This window comes from Tupaia chinensis, unplaced genomic scaffold (genome assembly GCF_000334495.1).
Source record: "Tupaia chinensis unplaced genomic scaffold, TupChi_1.0 Scaffold140218_1, whole genome shotgun sequence".
Taxonomy (NCBI): Eukaryota; Metazoa; Chordata; class Mammalia; order Scandentia; family Tupaiidae; genus Tupaia; species Tupaia belangeri.
In genome coordinates, this window is record NW_006200097.1 from 1615514 (window position 1) to 1630320 (window position 14807).

The following is a 14807-nucleotide window of genomic DNA, read 5'->3' on the forward strand; positions in this document are numbered from 1 at the left end:
TCTGAATACATAATGCTCTTCTTTTTGCATTGAGTTCTTGAATACTGGTCACCCCCTGAAGGTATATGTGGTGACTCTCCATGAACCAGTGTGTTTGACAAACAAGGCACCTCACACCCAGCTGGACAGGATGACAGAGCACTTGCTGTAGGCATCATTTTCTTGGGGTCAGACCCTCCAGCTAATCCCCTGCTCCATATGGAGCAGATGAAATGGAGCAGCTGCTCTTCTCAGCTGGTGAGCTGCTAGAGCTTGAACCAGAATGGTCTTCAGGGGTCTGTCCCCCCAGATCCAGACAGACTGCCAAGGAGGCTGCTCCGATTTGAGCTGGTGGAGAGCTGAGATTCGATTTGAAACCTCTGGCTACCCATTCCTTTGGAAGGAACTTGCTAATTCTCTCCCTTCCCCACAGCTGGAATCCAGACTCCCTGAGGACACTGAATTTAGCTTCTTTCACAGCAGGCTCTCCTGTGGATTGTAACTCTCCTTACAGCTCTGAACTCTGCTGCTTGAAAAACTCTGCAGGGAGTGTGGGAGAGGAAACTGATCCAAGAGTTTGGGCTCTATTTTTTATTTTTTAACAGTTATTTTAATTTTATTTATTCATTTATTTTATTTTAATTTGACCAGAGAGAGAGAGAGAGAGACAGAGAGAGAGAGAGAAAAAGAGAGAGAGAAAGTGAGAAGGCAAGCTGCCAGGTCCAGGACTCAAACCGTGGTCAGTCATGTGGGAGTGTCCAGTGCCTTAACCACCACGCCACCTGCTGTTCCCCATGGGCTCTATTTTTTTTAACATAAGGGGAGATAAGATGTATAGGGATGTAGGTACAGAAGGTGTGTCACAAACCCGTTAGGAGCAAGCTATGGATAGGTCAAGTGTGTGTTTACGTTAAAGGGAAAGGACATTTTTTTGGGGGCCAGCAGGTGGCGTGGTGGACAAGGTGCTAGACACTTCTGCATGGCTGACTATAGTTCAAGTCCTGGACCTGGTGGCTTACTTCCTCTCTCTCTCTGGTCAAATTAAAATAAATGAATGAATACATAAAATTAAGTAATTCTTTTTTAAAAAGGGAAAAGACATTTTAAATCTAATTTAAGGCAATAAAGGTGGTGTTTAAGATCATGAGTATGGAATCAACTAGAAATAGGGATTTGCCACTTACTATCTATGTGGCTGGGGGTAATTATCTTTTTTTTTAAAAAAAATATTTTATGTAACTTTGTTTATTTATTTTAATTTGACCAGAGAGGGACAGAGTGAGAGAGGGAGAGAGGGAGAGTGAGAGAGCAAGAGAGAGAGAGAGAGAAAGCTGCCAGGTCTGGGATTTGAACTGCAGTTAGCCATGTGGGAGTCCAGCATCCTTAACCTCCACATTACCTGTTGGCCCCTGGTAACTATCTTTCTAAAACTCAGTTTTGTCATCTGTAAAGTAGGCACTTTTATTACCTATTTTATAGGGCAGGGATCAGCAAACTTTTTCTGAAAAGAACCAGATAATAAGTATTTTGGGCTTTGTGGCATGTACAGTTTCTGCCACATGTTCTTCTTCTTTGTTTGTACAAATCTTTAAAACTGTTCTTTGCTTAAGGGCTGAACAAAAACAGCCCAGGGCCAGATTTGGTACCCCTTGCTTATGGTTAGATTAAATGAGATATGTATCTATAGTGCTTTACATCAGACCTAAAAGAAAACAAATTCTCAGTAAACAGTGAAGAGGATTATTTAACCTGGTGATCGTGGAGAAGCGTAATCAGAGCAACAGGAGCTTCAGGCTCACACGCCAGCAACATGTCACATGCGTGTCCAACAGTCGGACATTTAGGAGGGAAAATGTAACTCATATAAATGAGAACCATTAATATGATCCTCCTCTGATGGAACATTTGTAAATGAAAGATAGTCAAGGAGATTGGGCAAATGGGCATTTCTGAGTGCTGATTGCAGGTCGGGACTCTTTGTGTAGCCTCATGTATCATTTCCTAGAATTCCTGCTAGGTGGGGTTTTTGGTTTTGCTTTAAAATGAATGAATTATTTATTTTTATTTACTACCATATCATTTTTAAATTTGCCATAGAGAATATGTGCTCACCAGGGAGAGATGGAGGGAGGGAGGGAGGGAGGGAGGGAGGGAGAGAGAGAGAGAGAGAGAGAGAGAGAGAGAGAGAGAGAAAGTGATAAAGCAAGCCACCGGGTCCGGGACTTGAACCCCAGTTGGCCATGTGGAAGTCTAGCACGTCAACTACCATGCCACCTGCTGGCCCCCTGCTAGGTGGTTTTATTGTCTCTCTTGGTTGGGAAAGAGAAGCAGCCCTGGAAACCACGTCTGCCCATACAGCCTGTATGACTGTGCTGAGTGGCTCTCTGATGCTAACATCCTTTTACTATACAAGCATTTTCATCATCTTTTCCCCTTGACCTTGGAATAAGTGGCTGCCTGCAGCATGGAATTTAATGAGGAGTTCAAAGGCTGTTTCTAATTGTATACCGCTTGTATGCCAAGCCCGGTGCTAGATGGTGGCATTTAAAAGAAAAAAAGAGGCCAGGGGGTGGCATCGTGGTTAACGTGGCTGGATCCCAAATGGTCGACCATGCAGTTAGAGTCCCAGACTCAGTGGCTTAAGAAACAGGCTGGGGGGACCAGCAGTTAGCGTAATGGCTATGTTGCCGGACTCCCACGTAGTCGACCACGATTCGCGTCCCGGACCTGGTGGCTTAAACTCACACCGGGCATGTGTGCGTGCATGCCCAAGATCCCGAGAGGAGAATGGAGGAGAAGGGATTACAGCGTGGCCATCCCCCCTGGGGAGTGATTTATTGCTTTGTGTCTTTCTGTCTGTCTGGCAAGCGCACGTGCCCTATAGCAAAAACCTCTCAAAAAAAAAAAATAAAATAAAAAAAGAAAAAAGAAAGAAAGAAACAGGCTGGGTATGTGTGTGCATGCCCAGAATCCTGACAGGAGGAAGAAATAGAAGAGAAGGAATTGCAAGCTTGACCATACCCCATGGGAGGTGCTTTCTCACTTTCTCTCTCTCCAGCCAGCATATGCACCCTTTGACAATATTTAGAAGAAAGAGAAGAAAGAGCATGGTACAGTCCTTCTTGTTGAAGAGCCAGAAGCTAGCAGAAAAGAACTAGTCGTGTAGCTAATCCTAACCCATTCTGGAAGCAGTTACATGCCACGTGACGATGTTTCCGTCGGTGGCGAACTGAGAATACGATGGTGTTTCTCTGACTGTGCCGTAGAGCCTCGGTGTGCATTATGCTCTCCTCTCTAGGTTTGTATAAATGCACCTTGATGTTCACACAGCGACGAAACTGTCCAACAATGCGTTTCTCCGTCTTTATCCCCGTCATTAAGATATACATGACTATCTTCTATAGTAATGCTTGGCAGAAAACCCCTGAGTCAAGACTTTGTCTTCAGGAAGCCATTGTGACAATGCCTTGATAGCTACTAAAAACACTCAACTTTATCCTAGTATAATCTCTCTACTTCAGTATAAAATGCTCATTGGCTCCCTATCATCCTCAATAAAGTTCAAACTCGGGATTCTATTAAAGGCTTTACACCAAGGCTTTCCAGTGGGTGTGCAGAAATGCAGAAATGCTGATGCCACCATAAGCCACCTTGTTCATTGTCCCTGGCATATGCTACGAACATGATCATTATTCTACAGGTGGCCTCATCTGAAACACTCGGGAGGGGCCATCCTTTTACAGTGTGTCCAGGTTAGCCTGTCTGCCTAATTCCCTCATCGTTCCTACGCACTCGGCGTCTACTCACGGCCTTAGATAGCTTTCACATTTTCCAACCTTTGTATGTTTGTCATGTGGCTCTTTCTGCCTAGAAGTCCTGGTCTACTGTTTTGGCCACTTCTACATGGTCTACAAATTCTTTAAAAGAATAATTTATGAATTACCTCTTTCATGAAGAGTTCCCTGAGTTCATTATCCTTTGGGCTTTAATAGTGTTTAATTTTTTTTTCTGAGATTTTTTTTTCTGCTATAGGGTACATGGCACTCACCAGAGAGAGAGACGGTGAGACAGAAAGCAAAAAATAACTCCCCCCGACCCCGAAGGGGGTAGCCTTCTCCTCCAGTCACTTTTCAGGATTTTGGGCACGTACACACACACACACACACACACACACACACACATACACACCAGGCATAAGTTAGTTTTTATTTTTTTTTTTGAGGTTTTTGCTATAGGGCGTGTGCGCTTACCAGAGAGAGAGACAGAGAGATAGAAAAAGAGAAATCACCCCCCCAGGGGGGATGGCCATGTCGCAATCCCTTCTCCTCCATTCTCCTCTCGGGATCTTGGGCATGCATGCACACACGCCCGACGTGAGTTTAAGTCACCGGGTCTGGGACTCGAACTGTGGTTGACTACATGGGAGTCTAGCAACATAGCCATTACACTAACTGCTGGTCCTGATGCCCGGTATAAGTTTTAAGTTACTGGTACTTGAACCGCGGTCGATGTGGGAGTCCAAAAATGTAACCATTATGCCATCTGCTGATCTTATGCTTTATCTTTTGACGGCACATGCTGTCTATTGCATGCCTAGTAGTGAAAGGACCCAGTGCTGAGTCAAGGACAAAGCGGGGCTCAGCTGGCTAGCCTGCTGACCTGCCTTGCTCTGTTTGTGGAATCTTAGGAAAATTACTTAAATTAGTGATTCTTCAACACGGCTGCGTATTAGAATTGCCTGAGAGGTTTTCTGTGTTGGTTTGTTCTTCCGTATCTTGATGAGCAGGCCATAGCTCAGACCAATTAAACCAGAAACTCTGGTGGGCAGGCACTAGTGTCAAATCTCCCAAGGTGACTCCAATATTCAGGGGGGTTCAAGAGCCACTGTTGAAAACAATCTGAGCCTTGTTTCCAGGCTGTTTTCTGCACATTAAATGCAATGTTTGCAAAAGCTTGGCACAGTGCCTGGTACACAGTGAGTGTGCAGTAACTGTTAATTATTGTATTCTATTTTATCCTGGCTTTCCACTTCTCTGCTAAAGTCTTGCGCATAGTAGGTACTAAATAAGTGCTCGTTGAATGAACAAATGTTACTTATGGAGGTCTAAGGGGTGGCCCTGGCAGGTTGTTGCGAAGGGCTGGTTTCTATGGGGACACAAAAAGTCATGCTGAAGCAGAGGTGTGGAGATGCAGAGGGGCAAGTATTTTATCCTGGGCGTAGGCAGCGGGTCAGGGGAGAAAGGGTGGGCACTGCCTGGATTTAAAAACAATAATAAAACCTAAAAACGTTGATCTGCTTTTTATGATCACCATTCACTAGGGATTCTTAACAGCACCAGTGATAAAATGCTTCTTGCAGGAGCAGACTTCGCCTCCCACCCTGCTCCTCCCCCTTACCTTGGCACACGGCTGGCCCAGAGCCCAGCAAGGAAGGCCTGAAGAGCTCTTATAGTCAGCACTATTAATGAGCTAAATGGCTTGAGAAAGAAACAAGGGAACTGTAAATTATATTTATAAATTAAGTCCTATAAAACAGGACTAAGTAATTAAACTGTGCACCCATAATTAAATACTTGTATAACATTTGGGCCCTGGAATTTCTTCCTGCTGTAATAAACTAGCTTTGACCTTAAAATGGTTGGCGGTCCCTGTGGTGGGCTGCTGACTCAGGCCGAGGCCTTGGGCAAGGTGGTGCCAAGGTTGCTGTCTAAATAGAAGGATCCTGAGGGCTACCCGTGCATGTGGTCAAAGGGATGGGTGAGTGACAACACACCATGGGAGCGATGAGTGGAAGAAAGCCACAGACCCCCATGAGCATATGATGAGCATCAGCACCCAAGATGAGTGAAGGAGGGCCCAGAAGTAGCACTCTCAGGCCAATCAGAAAGGCAGGGCTTCCTTCGTTTTGCTCCAGACAACCCTCTCACTTTCATTTCCTATTCTCCCCCCAGTTGCCCCACAAAGAGCTCTGAAGTTAGCATGCACTCATTGAATGGAGTCTACTTTCATGTCTCTGCCTCTGCCCTTGCCATTTCCTGCGTGCCCTTTCCTTCTTCGCCTTCTTTCCTCCCCTAGCCATTTAGTCCTTCTAGATTTAGCTGTGAGGGGCCTCTAGAGCCTAATCCTGATGCATTTAGGCAGGAGGTGGGTCTCCATCTGGCACCTGTAGTTAGTGCCACACAATCTCCCACAGTCTCTCTTCTCTCTGAGATCCCAGATAACAATGCCCCTATTCTTAGTGCCTAAAGGTTGCTTGGCAGAATGGAAGGTGCTTAGTACATATCTGCTGAGCAAATGAATGAAGGGAACTGTCCTTATTTTTCAGACAGGAAGAGCTAAATCAGATGCTCTTGAGGCCAGGGGCCATGTCTTTTGTTCAACTTCACCTGGGCAGCACCCAGCCCAGTGCTCAGTAGACAGGCATTGCTCCTTGAATATTTGCTTAGTAAACAGGAGACAATCCAAAGGAGATATACTTTGGCACAAATTCCCCTCATCCCAGCTTCCCACCCCCAAATAAACAGAGTAAAAATACTGCGAGGACAAGGGTTGGTGTAAACTGGTGTTGACTGAAAAATTCTGCCTGCATTAATAAAAATATGGAGAGGCCAGGAAACGCACACCAGCTCTAAGAGTTAAATGAGATTCGTAGGTTTCAGGGTGGAGGATGAGATGGGGGACAGGGATGTGGAAGCTTGGGAGGCCCAGGTGTGGGAATTCAGGGGAAAGAGGAGGAGAAGACTGTGATGAAAAGAGAGCTCAGCCGCCTTGAAAGGGAGGTCAAGAAAGAAATGAAGAGTCAAGAGGGAGTGGTTAGGGAGGGGGTGATCAGCTGCTAGATAAGTTACGAAATGCCTTAAAGGTGGTGGTGGGGGGACTGGGAGGTGGGGGGATGGGACCACGAGGTGCTGAGAAAAATTCAGGGGTGAGGTTCAGCCGCTTTATTGCTCACAAACACCCTAGGTGGTTGGAGACACACCGAGGTTTGAAATCTGCTGGGAAGGGTTGAACTGCCACTCAATTCACACAGAGCTGCCTAAGGTACAGGCCTGCCTCTGTGTGACCCCGGGAAGTTGCTTATCTTCTTAAGGCTGTTCCCTTATATGTAAAATGGGAGTAATAGGCATACCTTTCTTGTAAAGGGGTTGTGAGGATTCAATGAGTTGACTGTAGAAGCGGCACTTGACACACAGTAGTGCTCAATACCTACCAGCAATAATTACATGCAATTGCCCAATTAGGCATGTCACCCTTTACTTCTTTTTTTCTGCACCCTTCTACCCAAGGGGTCTCTGAACATCCTTTACTTCCATAAGTAGCAGTTGTAGGAAGTCGGGGTGGGGGGAGAATGAGACATTTCTCACATTTTTTCCCCAGTAGGGCTTCACTGTATCCATTATATTCTGTTTTGTTGTCCAAGGAGTACAACAGTGAGCTGCGTGGTCTCAGGGGAAGTGACGTGCCCACTCTGAGCCTCAGTTTTCTTATCTGTAGGTCTGGAAGGACTGACTCTCTATTCTCCAATGGCTCTTCCCACTCTGATATTCCACGAGGCCACGAGGTGTAATCCAGTTTGAGGGTGAGTGGTAGTGCGGTGAGGCGGTGGGCACTGCGGAGTGAAGTGAGGACCAACTTGGTTAGCTGAGACATCCTAGTTCTGTGTGATGTCAGGGAGCTGCCAGGGTCTTCAGGGTCCTTTGGTCTCAGAGTCCCAGAGAGCGCTGAGCATGCTGTATCCCCTGCAATGCACAAGGGCAGAGGAAGGGTTGTCCCAGAGGGCCCTGCTCAGGTCACATAGCAGCCATGAAACACCGACTGGGAAAGAAGGCAATGAAAAAGAAGTGCCGTAGAAAAACATGCATGCCTACTCTGAACCACTCGCAACTGCAGCCGTGTGTCTCTCTGCAGCCCTGCATTGCAGGACTGCCAGGTAGGAATTGGATTAGGTGCTACCATGCCTTATCAGAGCAGATGTCCTATTGTGTAAGCCCTCTCCATTTCAACTCCACAGGCTTAATGAAATTGCAAGAGAACCTCTGCACTCTGCTTGAGCCCTCATATTCATTTAGGTCATTCGTAATTTAAAAAAAATATTCTTTTCAATACCCCAAGGTTTTCCTGGATGAGTCTCTCTTTTAATCCCTGCGGACATGTTTCTCTGTAAATACTGCAGCTCAGCTCTGACTCACAGATCAAAGCATTTCTTTTCCATTCATCTTTTGAGGCCAAATTGCAATTTATAATGTCTGTGGTTTTCACTAATCTGTTTCTATGTCATCTCACTTTAAATCAACAGAAAGCAGCACACAATGACACGTTGAAGCTGCCCCAAGGAAGCAAAGAGTGTAATTTGAGCGCTGCATTATTGAGTCTCAGCACTCACAGGTAGAACTGTCTGGGGCCTTTATTATACCCAGCATTAATCTCGGTAAACAACTTGTTTTGATGAAAGCTGAAAGCCAGATGAAACAGCGAAAATTCACGGTTATTAGAAAACAAAACGTGATCCCTTCTTCCTCCCACCCCTTCCTGCGTGTTCCAGTGACATCTAAGGCTTTATCAATTTGGACTCCAAAAAGAGAGGGCGGAAGTGGGCCTATTTGCCTCGGAAAACATGCCCATAGAAAATTCTGGAACCTTTCCGAATTAGATATTTGCAGAGCTGGGTCAGAGTCTAGGGCCTGAGAGGCGTCCTGAAGACCTGCGGACTTTTTATTTTCCTCCTTAGAAGAAAACATTCCTGAAGGCAATTACCATGCCTTGTTATTTAACCCTCGCTGCTTGTCTCCTGGGGATAGGACTGACATTAATTGTGTTCATCCTCAGCTTTTGGGCGAGACATAGTTCCTTGGAGGCTCCGGGGTCTAATAGGAATGTGACTGACAAAGAACACATGCACTGATGGAAAACACCTGTACGGATGGGCAAAGGTTAAACACACATTGAATGGAAACTGCGTTGTTAAGCACATCGGTTTTCCACAAATGCTGGGTTAAAAATGAGAGCATGAATAAGCTTTATTCTTGCTGAATTTCCCTAGGACACTTTAAGGAGCTTAGTTATCACTTAGGCCAAGCAAGGGGAGCTTGATGAGCTTGCATCTCTAAGTCCTGGGAAGGCCTTGGGGTTTAATTTCAGGCCCAACTCCCTCTAGGCTACTAGAATCTGCCCTACTTTCCCAAAGACAGGAGCCGGTACAGATCTCCTGGTCTGATCTTCTCCTGGGGAAAGACACTAACCATGGGGAAGGGGGTGAGGGGCTCCGGAGAGGGAGGAGGGCGAGAGTTCAGTTACAATTTCCCGTCCTGCCTCCCCTGGGAAGAAGATGCCTTACAATGTGCATCAGTTTACAAAGCGATTTCAGATTAAAATGTCCTATATACAGTAGGTGGAAGAGAAGGCATTATCTTCTTCATTTTATAGTTGACGACAACGAATCGCTGAGAGATTAAGGTTAATTCACTGACCTTAATCTAGTAAGGGCAAAAGGAAAGCGTGCAAAGCTGGCGATTCCACCTTCCTGTGGTCTGCTTGTTCATGGAGACCAGCGACGCTGATAGTCAGCCCCGAACACACAGAGACGGCTGCTTGCAGGTTATGCTGGCCTTCCGATCCTTGCTGGAACTAAGAGGGCAGATGCTATTATCCCCGTTTTATGGATGGGTAAACTGAACTGCAGAGCATTTAAATTTCCCTTCCAAGGTCATACAGCTAGAACTTGGATTTGAACACACATCTTTTGATCCTAAATCCCATGCTCTAGGTGAGTCAACCTGGAAATTAAAAACAAACAAACATTCCTTTGCTGTCCTAAATTATCTGGATCAATTGTCTACAATAGGAAATTGATGAGAAGTTAAAAATCGGCTTTACTGTAGAGACATAAGATTCGAATGGCACTCATCGAGGGAGTGTACACTCTGAGGATGTGTAGCACGAGGCTGCTCCTCCGCGGTGTGTCAGATACCAAGAAGTGGGATTGCTGAGTCACATGGAAGTTACATTTGTGGGTTTCTGAGAAATTTCCATATTGTTTTACACAGAGGTAACCACTAAATGAAACCCTGATTACTTATTTAAAAAATCAATCACAATAAAAGGGGCCAGCAGGTGGCATGGAGATTAAGGTGCAGATCTTGCGGTTGGAGTCCTGGACCAGCGTCCTGAAAATCACACTGGGCCCGTGATACACAAAATCCTGGGAGGAGACTGGAGGAGAAGATTGTGGTGTGGACATTCCTCTGAGAGATTGTAAAGAGAACTTACCCAGCATGAAATACACCTCAGACCAGTCCAATTGAGAATACTATACACATCATCATCAACAGTCACGCTGTGATTTTTAATGAGGGAAAAAAGTCATTAATGATATCGCTATGGAAGCTGAATCTTAAGAAGAACAATTCTCTCAAGAGATGGACAACATCACAAAGGCAACCAATCGGTGCCCACCAACCTGTATATAAGCTCACAGTTCTTCCTAAATAAACGAGACTTGATCACAAAAAAAAAAAAAAAAAAAAAGATTCAAATGAACATTCTCTCTTTAATTTTGTGTAGTATGGCTCTGTCCCTTTCTACTGAACACAAAAGGTTACTTTCTAGAAGTGATATGTAAATGGGGCTGGGGCTGGTGACTCTGTAAGGAGCTGGAAGTGGGTTGTCAGACAATGAGCAGACTGGGATCTGGCAGCAGGGACAAGGGTGGAGGAGTCCAGTGCTCAAAAGTCTGACATGGTTCCGACAAGGATGTGAGAAGGGAAAGGCTGACTAACAGCAAGGCTTGGAGACACAGTCAATGGTCGGAAGCATAGCAGCTGATAGAATCTAGACGGTAAGATCTAAAACACAGTGTGGTTTTGAGAACGTAATGAAAGCAGAGATTCTCTCTAAATAACGCACACGCTACCATCTTCTTAACCTGAAACCTAGTGAAGCACCCTGGCCCTAGAGAGAAACTAAACGAGAACTTCAGGAATCATTTCTTAAACTTGGCTTGTCATTGAGGCACCAGGCTTTGAGCTTTGTTTGGGAGTAGATGGGGTGAAACCCAGGAAGCAAGGAACTGTTATGGGTCTACAGTTTGGGTCCGGAAGAGAGATTTGTATTTGGAACCCAGAGAAAGCCAAAGCTAAGGCATGGCAGATGCACCCATCAAGTAAGCAGCCAGCCTGCAGCGAAGCGGGCTGGGCCAGAGCTAGTCTGCAAGTGGACCCATGCCAGGCGGGAACTGGTGACTAACCTAGAGATGGCATTTATAATTTACTTATCAGTAAACATCATGTACTCTGAAATGCTCCATGTTGTCCGCAAGTACATTTTCTCTTAATGGCTTCCTGGGAGCTTTCTGCCTACTGAATCACAGCAGAATGAGGAACAGGGAGGGGGACGGAGCACCAAGCTACTGCTTCAATACAGCTCCCCAGGAGAGAAGCAGACTGCACCCTTGGGTGCACGATCAGCGCCATTGTTCAGCCCCCGATGTCCAAAGCTGCCTTGGTGAAGGCAACTTCACCTGTGTAATGTCATCTAGGGAAAATGACTGCAGTGCCAGATTTTAACTTCCTATTTGCTGCCTTTACAGCAGGTTAGAGATAGGGCTGTGTCCGTTCAAAGGTAAGTGGCTCTTGCAGGAACAGACTCTTCATTAGCACATGGGGTGTTTCTCAGGAGGGTATCCTGTCCATCTGGCCCAGCAAAGGTAGGGTTAACGGAAGTGGCTGTTTAATTCTGAAGTAGGAATTACCCAAAGTAGAAGTGGAACTGGCTGGATTTTCCTACAGTTTCTGCTTTAAAATAAAATTTAAAAAAGGGCACCCAAGAAATGATTCATTCTTCTCCATGCTATATTCTGGAGAATGAAACTGACTAGTTAATTTAGACAAAGAAAAAAGTACAAAGGACCCAAAAGGTTTTCTGTTGAAGCTGGGATTTTTTACTAGGTGACTCTTATGTGCCAGGCACTGCTTTAGGCTTCCCAAAAATACAATAAAGGAAAAAATTCCTGTCACTGCAGGGGTGACGTTTTAGTGGGGCACTATTATAAAATGAGGAAACACGGGCTCAGTGAGATGAGGTTCCCTGCTGCTCGCAGCTAGTGTAGGCTGCAGCGAGATGTATGCCGCAACGTTCCTGCCATGGTCAGGCCTGAAAGACTTCCCGAGGAGGTGTGAGTGGAAAATTCCCTCGCAAGGCAGGCACGGAGGAGGAAAAACTGCCCAGTGCTAATGGGTAAGAATCCTAAAACCTACAACCTGGATGTGAGGACAGGTGGTATGGCTTCCTGAGTGACGGAATTACTGAGGTATCTGGAATTCCTGTAGTTTGAGTGCTCTCAAGTCCCGAGGTATATAATTTACTTATCAGTAAACATCATGTACTCTGAAATGCTCCATGTTGTCCGCAAGTACATTTTCTCTTAATGGCTTCCTGGGAGCTTTCTGCCTACTGAATCACAGCAGAATGAGGAACAGGGAGGGGGACGGAGCACCAAGCTACTGCTTCAATACAGCTCCCCAGGAGAGAAGCAGACTGCACCCTTGGGTGCACGATCAGCGCCATTGTTCAGCCCCCGATGTCCAAAGCTGCCTTGGTGAAGGCAACTTCACCTGTGTAATGTCATCTAGGGAAAATGACTGCAGTGCCAGATTTTAACTTCCTATTTGCTGCCTTTACAGCAGGTTAGAGATAGGGCTGTGTCCGTTCAAAGGTAAGTGGCTCTTGCAGGAACAGACTCTTCATTAGCACATGGGGTGTTTCTCAGGAGGGTATCCTGTCCATCTGGCCCAGCAAAGGTAGGGTTAATTCTGAAGTAGGAATTACCCAAAGTAGAAGTGGAACTGGCTGGATTTTCCTACAGTTTCTGCTTTAAAATAAAATTTAAAAAAGGGCACCCAAGAAATGATTCATTCTTCTCCATGCTATATTCTGGAGAATGAAACTGACTAGTTAATTTAGACAAAGAAAAAAGTACAAAGGACCCAAAAGGTTTTCTGTTGAAGCTGGGATTTTTTACTAGGTGACTCTTATGTGCCAGGCACTGCTTTAGGCTTCCCAAAAATACAATAAAGGAAAAAATTCCTGTCACTGCAGGGGTGACGTTTTAGTGGGGCACTATTATAAAATGAGGAAACACGGGCTCAGTGAGATGAGGTTCCCTGCTGCTCGCAGCTAGTGTAGGCTGCAGCGAGATGTATGCCGCAACGTTCCTGCCATGGTCAGGCCTGAAAGACTTCCCGAGGAGGTGTGAGTGGAAAATTCCCTCGCAAGGCAGGCACGGAGGAGGAAAAACTGCCCAGTGCTAATGGGTAAGAATCCTAAAACCTACAACCTGGATGTGAGGACAGGTGGTATGGCTTCCTGAGTGACGGAATTACTGAGGTATCTGGAATTCCTGTAGTTTGAGTGCTCTCAAGTCCCGAGGTACCATCGGCAGTGTACCCGCAATCCCATGCAGCTCTGGCCTTCCTGGTGGCTCATGTCTGGCTAGTAGTCCAGACACTAAATTTCGGTCAGGAGTCTGTAAGAATTAGGAGGCTTGGGGAGAGCTGGGTTCGTCTACCTTTAACCTTACCTAGTTTATATATTTTGCATGACTTAGTAGCTGTCCTGGAAGTAAACTGAAATAAGGTGAGCTGTGAACTAAGCCCAAATGCATTGACCCCAGATAACTCTATGCTGTGGTGTAGCTTACCCACTTACGGTTTTCAGGGCTACTACATGGACCAGGGTCAGCAGCTTCACAGCTACCAGTGAACACATGCCTTCCCCAAATCAGTTGAGGAGGACAGGGCTTATTTTAAATCAGTTTTTGCTATAGGGTATGTGTGCTTGCTGGAGAGAGATACAGAGAGAGAGAGGGAGGATTCACCCTCCAGAAGGTGTGGTTATGCCAGAATCTCTTCTCTCCAGATTTTGGACAGGCACACACACATGGCCAGTGTGATTCTCAAGCCGCCAGTTCCAGGACTTGAACCATGGAATCTGCTGCCTTAACCTTCATGCCACCTGCTGGCCCCCAGAGCCACACTTTACACATTCGTTTTTTCTCTCAAGAGGAATAGGGATAGATGAACTTTTTGCATTTATTTTTTTTAAAGGTTTTTGTCATAGGGTGCATGCACTGGTGGGAGAGGAGAGACACAGAGAGATGAGAGAGAGAAAGTGAGAAATCACTCCCCAGGGGAGATGGCCATGTCGCAATCCCTTCTTCTCCCTTCTCTTCTTGGGATATTGGGAATGTTCGCACTTGCACCCAGCATTATTTAAAGTTGTCAGGTCCAAGACTTGAATAACAGTTGGCCATCTGGGAGCCCAGCACCCCAACCACTACCACCACCTATTGGCCCCACCAATGAGCTTTTGCTTTCATTCTCTTCTAGGGCAGGAGGAAGAACTACTTTGCACTGTGCAAGCCCAAGGGGCCTGTCCCCTGAGGGTTTTGCCTGTGACATAACACTCCAGCCAGCTTCCTCTAGAGCCATGGAACTTGGGCCTGGCCAGTGGTGCCCAGTGCTCAACACGAGGGGATGCTGGAGAGAGATACAGAGAGAGAGAGGGAGGATTCACCCTCCAGAAGGTGTGGTTATGCCAGAATCTCTTCTCTCCAGATTTTGGACAGGCACACACACATGGCCAGTGTGATTCTCAAGCCGCCAGTTCCAGGACTTGAACCATGGAATCTGCTGCCTTAACCTTCATGCCACCTGCTGGCCCCCAGAGCCACACTTTACACATTCGTTTTTTCTCTCAAGAGGAATAGGGATAGATGAACTTTTTGCATTTATTTTTTTTAAAGGTTTTTGTCATAGGGTGCATGCACTGGTGGG